At 36.4% G+C, this 7770-nt stretch overlaps 1 long non-coding RNA gene across 1 annotated transcript; it reads left to right on the forward strand.

Moving 5' to 3' along the window:
* The first annotated feature begins 1618 nt into the window (after positions 1-1618).
* On the forward strand, positions 1619-2115 carry LOC137410632 (uncharacterized). Its single transcript, XR_010981231.1, has 2 exons — positions 1619-1721; positions 1883-2115. It is a non-coding gene; the product is annotated as an uncharacterized lncRNA (long non-coding RNA).
* The last annotated feature ends 5655 nt before the right edge of the window (positions 2116-7770 follow it).

Consider the following 7770-nt stretch of genomic DNA (forward strand, 5'->3'; position numbering starts at 1 on the left):
AATAGAAAACGAAACGGGCAATGCGCGCAGCCGCGCATGCGTAAGGTTAACTCTATTGCTAGACGTAATAGAGTTAACTTTTCCTAGAGAGTGGCAGTTTTCAGCCGCGAATAAATTCATCCGCGAATATGCATGAAAAGACAATTTTCGCGAAATATAACTCCGCGAATAAATTCATCCTGTACGGTAGTTAAAGAGTTATTGTCCCAACAAAGAGTGGAGTTCCCTCCTGTTGGTTTCAGTAGGTTGCATTTTAGGAGGTGTTGGGTTCAGCGTATGCTAAGTTTTCAACAGGGCATAAATGAGCTGGTTTCGGCTTCCTCTTGTTGGTTTCAGCAGATTGTATTTCAGGCGGCGTTCAGTACAGCGCACTCTGTTGGTTTTATCAGAGCACATGTGAGTTGGTCCCAAGAGTGTATCAAAAATACGCCAAAATTGAGAGTTGTCTCCACCCCAATCCAACAAGTTTTTTTCAATTGTTCGACTCCTAATCTTATAACCTCGCGTGTTTTGCAGGCTTGTAACTTGCTCATAGAGTTTTATGCAGTGTTAGTAGTTTCATACCATGGCTTATGCTGGGTAACCAAAAAGGGGCAGCATATTTAGGAACAATTTAATAAAATATCAACTCTTTTGGTAAATGCTTCTGTTGTAGCTTATTTTGTTCTAAATGAGCTATCTACCTTCAGTATTAGTATGAGTCCAAATCTTCTTATATTTGGTTAGTCTTCACTTCAGTTGTGTTTGTCGTTAGGTGCAGAGGACTCTGGTTAGTTGGTGCAATAGTGTTATTCACTGTCTATGTGAGTGAAGTGCCATCAGGTGGGAGGTAGTCTAGTGATGGTTAGGTTACTTTTCTACAGCAAGTCTAATTCAACATTATAGTTCATGTAACGATGCCTTATGTATATATATATATATGTATATATATATTTATTTATATATATACGGTGCGTACGTACCGTATATATACGACTGCTACATTTACCGTATGTATACCTTACGACTGCTAGGGTACGCACACCTTCAGCCAACCCTCTACAGTCAGGGTTGGGGTTAGAATAGCAGTCTAGACGTAAGATATTACGATACAATATTACATGTTGATCGATCAACTATTAGTATACAATTAACTGATGTTGCTTCTTTGGCTGCTAGACAGAATAAATACCGTACAGGATGAAAATATCCGATGGATATAAAAATTCGCGATTTCGCGAGCAGTCAACTCCGCGAATTATTAAATTCCGTGAATAATTAGTTCTATTTTTTATCACAAGGGAGAATAACTACTGCATCAAATTGAAAACTAGTCGCTAGGCTAGTTTTTAATATAACTACTAAACGTAGGTGAGTTCCAAAACATTTTTAAAATCATTGCCTAGGCTTTGAGCTAACACCATTGCCAATGCATCACATTTATTTACAAAATTATTCAAGGTTGTCACAAGATAGGCAGAATGGCGTCATAGCGAAAATAGCCACTAGGCAGAAGTACTAAACGTAGCCGAGTTCCAAAACTTCTTTAAAATCATTGCCGGGGTTCCGAGTTTTATTGCCATTGCAACAAACTTTACAAAATTATTCAAGGTTTTTACAAGTAGTTCGGCATGGCTTCATCATCGCAAAAAAGCTCTCCTAGTCTTTATATATTGAAATCAACTCCATCAATCTCGAATACCGAAGTTGAGGACGATCATGATTCTGATCTGGACATTATGGTATGTATTTGATGTGCTGTGCAGATACGTTTTTCCATTATTAACTGCATTAGTTAATTCTTTTGTTTAAAAACTGATCGCTTTCATTAAATACTTCAGCTATTGTTTTTGTACTTCTTTGACACTTGTTAAGATTTTTTTCTTTTTTGTGTTTACTGCAGATTGAGAATAAAACAACCTACTCCGATTACGAAAACTAGAGACAAGTAGTAATATTCATCAAGGCAGGAATATTGGCAGAGAAGCAACCAGTCAACCTAGACCCCTTCATTGACAACAACTCCTTGATATCGCTGCAGCAAACATGATTAAATCATATATTTTATTTCATGTATAGATATATTATAATTTATTACAAACTTGAGTGTACAAATAAAATTTTACAAACGTTGAATGGAGTAAATATAAACAGTTTAGTCTATATTGCGATTGTCTAGAGCAAAAAAATTAAACTGAGACTCTTGATAAGTGAATACTAGCGTGTAATGGCGCTCTCCGACTAGTTATTTTGGTAATAGCAGCTCTACATCGCTGTTACTGTCTTGGGTAGATGTTAAAGACGATTCTCTTGCTACTACATGGCTAGTAAGGAAGTTATCATCAGAACTCTCCTCGTAGCTTACTATTGCAAAGTTCTGCCGGCTGGCCAAAGATTTGTGCTCGTAAAGGCGTTTTTGCTCTTTTTTTTAAATCAGATATATTCTCCTCGTAAGTAGCTGCGGTCACTTCTATCTGAATTTCCAGACTTCCCTGAATGATTCGTGATCTTCTAAAAATGACATACACCACCCTTGCAATCATTGTTCTTCCGTGTATGATGAAAAATCTCTCTCTCACACTAAAACAAATAATGAATTGGTAGGGATGGAAAACATGAATATTGCGTTTTACCGAAGAACCAAAGTAAGATTCAACTAATTAAGTAAATGAGAAAAATTCATTACTTACCACAAATTGTTGGTTCATCAAAGGCCTCCAAATCTGTGAATATTCGTGAAAACTTCTGAACGCAACAAAGAATTTATAGCTTAGTACGATCCACCCGTAGTCGTAAGCTAAATAGAAAACGGAACGCGCAATGCGCGCAGCCGCGCATGCGTAAGGTTAACTCTATTGCTAGACGTAATAGAGTTAACTTTTCCTAGAGAGTGGCAGTTTTCAGCCGCGAATAAATTCATCCGCGAATATGCATGAAAAGACAATTTTCGCGAAATATAACTCCGCGAATAAATTCATCCTGTACGGTATATCTATTAAACTACTTCTATATAATTGGATGGACTGAATAGGAGTTGTGTTCCAACTATAGTGTTGCTATGGATTGAGTAGATAATTCCCAACTCCACAATCAAATGATAAGATTATTGCACACGTATGCAGCACGTAAGCACGGTCGTTAAGATGTTAAGATGCATTCTTGTTTCCATTAGTGGGAGATAATATATGCTGTAAGAATGTATTGTAACTGCTAAGTTTCCTACCTAAAAACTAATCTCTTGACATTTACGTGTGTAGGAACATCACTAATATACAGCTATTTCAAAAACATGATTTTCCACTATAACACCTCTAACTAAAAGGACGTCAGACGGCATAGAGCCCATACTAAAAAAATCTAAAATTAAAGTGCCAGATCAAATCATTTTTTCACTAAATGAAAACAACGTACACATCAAAGCAGTTAATGAACAGATCTGCCTAATTAACTAACATAAACATTTAATTTTCATAACGCAGAGAGGCTTTGAGAGCGTTCGAACGTATCAATCTAATACCCTACAGGATGAAAATATTCGTTGGTCATAAAAATTCGCGATTTCGCGAACAGTCAATCCCGCGAATTATTAAATTCAGTGAATAATTAGTTCTATTTTTAATCACAAGAGAGAATAACTACTGCATCAAATTGAAAACTAGTCGCTAGCCTAGTTTTTAATATAAATACTAAACGTAATTGAGTTCCAAAACATTTTTAAAATCATTGCCTGAGCTTTTGAGCTAACACCATTGGCAATGCATCACATTTATTTACAAAATTATTCGAGCTTGTCACAAGATATGCAGAATGGCGTCATCGCGAAAATAGCCGCGAGGCAGAAGTACTAAACGTAGCCAAGTTCCAAAACTTCTTTAAAATCATCGCCAGGCTTCGAGCTTTATTGCCATTGCGTCAAACTTTACAAAATTATTCAAAGTTTTTACAAGTTATTCGGCATGGCTTCAGCATAGCAAAAAAGCTTTCCTAGTCTTTCTACATTAGAATCAACTCTATCAATCTCTAATACCGAAGTCAAGGACGATCATGATCTGGACATTATGGTATGTATTTGATTTGCAGTGCAGATACGTTTTTCCATAATCAACTGCATTACTTAATTCTCTTTTTTAAAAACTGATCGCTTTCATCAAATACTTCAGCTATTGTTTTTGTACTTCCTCAACACTCGTTAATATTTTTTCTTTTTTGTGTTTACTGCAGATTGAAAATGAAACAACCTACTCCGATTACGAAAACTAGAGACAAGTAGTAATATTCATCAAGGCAGGAATATTGGCAGAGAGGCAACCAGTCAACCTAGACCCCTTCATCGACAACAACTCCTTGATATCGCTGTAGCAAACATGATTATATTATATATTTTATTTCATGTATAGATGTATTATAATTTATTACAAACTGGAGTGTACAAATAAAATATTTCAAATACAAATAAAATTTTACAAACGATGAATGGAGTAAATATAAACAGTTTAGTCCATATGGCGGTTGTCTAGCAATAAAATTAAACTGGTACTCTTGATATGTGAATACTAGCGTGTAATGGTGCTTTCTGACTAGTTATTTTACTAATAGCAGATATGTCGCTGTCACTGTCTTGGGAAAGTGTTGAAGGCGATTCTCTCGCTACTACATGGCTGGTAAGGAAGTTATCATCAGAACTCTCCTCGTGGCTTACTATTGCAACGTTCTGCCGGTTGGCCAAAGATTGTGCTCGTAAAGGCGTTTTTGTTCCTTTTTTAAAAACAGATATATTCTTCTCGTAAGTAGCTGCGGTCACTTCAACCTCAATTTCCAGACTTCCCTGAATGATTGGTGATCTTCTAAGAATGACATATACCACCCTTGCAATTGCAATCATTGTTCTTCGGTGTATGATGAAAAATCTCTCTCTCTCACACTAAAACAAATAATGAAGCAGTAGGGATGGAAAAAATACGGTAGTATTGCGTTTTACCGAAGAACCAAAGTAAAATTCAACTAATTTAGTAAATGTAAAAAAACTCATTACTTACCACAAGTTGTTGGCTTATCAAAGGCCTCCAAAGCGATGAATATTCGTGAAAACCTCTGGACGCAGCAAAAATTGTTAACCGTAGAATAGCATGATCGCCTCGCAGTTGTAAGCTAAATATAAACCAAAACAAGCGGTGGGCGCATGCGTAGTAATAACTATTACTAGCCGCAATAGAGTTAACTTTTCCTAGAGAGCGGCAGTTTTCAGCCGCGAATAAATTCATCCGCGAATATGCATGAGAAGACAATTTTCGCGAAATATAACTCCGCGAATAAATTCATCCTGTAGGGTATGCAAGTCTAAACCAAGTTGGAGGTTTACTGAGCCTAAAGGAAAAACGCCAAAAAAATTTTGGCTAAGTAGCATTTTACCTGGTTTAGAAAAAAGGGATAATTCTCCCAACAAAATATTTCCAACAAAAGATTTGGAAATTACCAAAATAGCCTGATAGCCTGATCAAATAACCCGACGGGCGTACATTAGGACAGGAAATAGCGCTCTGTTTCTTATTACGATGTTAGAACGCAATACCTGAGTAGAACAAAAAATAGTATAGACAATCATCTAAATATTGTCTTATATAAAGCCTCACTTCCGGTAACAGCGTATGTTTAGAAATTTTGCATACACTTGCATTGAGTTAAGTTTTTTTCCCTTTTTGAAGTTTAGAACTAGTGCTAAAAAGATTAATATTGACTGGAGGACTTTTATATTAGTCTAAATTAACAAAAAAGTTTAAGTTGTAATAATAATAAAAATATTAATTATTATTCAGAAAACAGATTTTACCAATTATTTATACATACCAATATCACTTATACAGACTCAATTTAACATTTACACCAACATGCACATGCCTGGATGAAGACGAAACAGTAGACCATTGCCTATACAGATGCAGCAATTACACTAATCTAAGAAAGAAAATATTCCCTAACCCTCACAACTATCAACACCTGCTATAATGTGTACAAGAAAGCGGCTGATTCAATTGAAAACATAATTAACCCATTGCAGATAAACCATAGAAGTAAATGTGAATTGGAATACCTATCATATGCGTAGTAGGATTAGGTCTGTCGTTAGGTATGTCATTTATAATTGTTTTAGCGCTGACTCACACTCCATCATCTATTAAAGTAATCACGATATGTTTTCGTCATTAGTTAGTCTTGCCTAAGGTATGTTATGGTATGTTATTATAAAGCAATTATGCTGTGGTTTTCGTAGCTGTTTTTGCTGTTGATGAGTTATGCTAGGAGCATTGTGTTGCTGGAGTTAGTAAGCTACGTATGCTTGGTGAATAAAGGAGAGTATCACAACAGAGCTGAAGTTGAGAGGCATTTAGTAAGATTAGTAGACCAAGATTCAAAATACAGTAAACATCAACGAAACTTACACAAACAGATGGTACAGACCATATTATAGTCATCCAATTATTAATAACAATCAATCTTGCCACAATCAAAACTCATAGAGGATCTATTCTTCAGACCTGAACCCTTATATATAGTATCAATCAATTTATTTTATATAAGTTATTCTGCATTACTTATTTCAAGTCATCCCTCATGTGAATTTTCTTTTAATTTTTACACAAATAATCTCAAACTAAATATGAATTGTTCACTACTATCTTGCATTCAGGATACTTCTACAATTTCCATTTCATTGGATAATAAGCCTGCAAATAGAGGTTTTTTGTTATTTTGTTATCAACAAAATAAAAGATTGCCGTTTTGCCGTTTGATGCAGCCAAGCAAGCGCAACCAGTGGTGAGGTCAGGCACAAATAGTACAGGAAGTACAGTAGTCATGGTGAAGTCTAGTAGTAGAGGCCAATACACTAAAGACAAACCCCGTAGTGACACTGCATACAAGCCTAAAGCCACAGCGTGTAAACCTTAAACACACGCTTTATCCAAACAGCATCAGTCTAAACTCACCACCATCTCCAAATGTCACAGATGCGGTAGATTCCCTCAGAACAGTAAGCAGTCTTGCCCAGCTATCAAATCTAAGTGTGAATTTTGTAAAAGTGTTGGCCACTAGAAAGTAGCATGCCGTAAAGCTAATCCTAACCTGATAGAGGTGACCACAATTGACAACTCAATCGATTTCCTGGGAGAGGTGAAGAACCTTGGTCAATCAAGTAAACCATGGACTTCAACACTAGACATTACACTAGACAATGGTCAGGTACTAAAACGAACTTTTAAACTTGATACTGGCGCGGATGTTTCAGTTTGCAGGGAATTTGGGTGGCATGATAATCAGTTAACACAGTCAGACCGCCGTCTCATAGGCCCTGGTAACGTTGCATTACCCGTTGCTGGAAAGGTAGACACAAAGTTGAGTGTTGGCAATAGACACGCTAACGAGGTCATTTATATAGTTGAGAATCAAACTACTAATCTTTTAAGTAGATCTGCACGCATTTCCTTAGGTTTAGTGCATTATGATGCTAATTATGTAATGAATGTTTTATGTGATAGATCAATTTCTGATTCTAATTGCAGATTTTTTATGAATATCCCGAAGTTTCTACAGGCCTAGGTAAGCTAACTGAGCCTTATACGATAGAGCTCAGAGGTGACGCTAAGCCGGTCGCATTGCACGTCCCATATGAGGTTTCACAACCGAGGTTACCCATAGTTAAGAGACAACTGAAAGATCTAGAGTCGAAAGGCGTAATTTCTAGAGTTACGACATTGACTGACTGGTGCGCAGGGATAGTCCTGGTGCCAAAGGACA

Source organism: Watersipora subatra, chromosome 1 (genome assembly GCF_963576615.1).
Source record: "Watersipora subatra chromosome 1, tzWatSuba1.1, whole genome shotgun sequence".
In the NCBI taxonomy this organism is placed as follows: Eukaryota; Metazoa; Bryozoa; class Gymnolaemata; order Cheilostomatida; family Watersiporidae; genus Watersipora; species Watersipora subatra.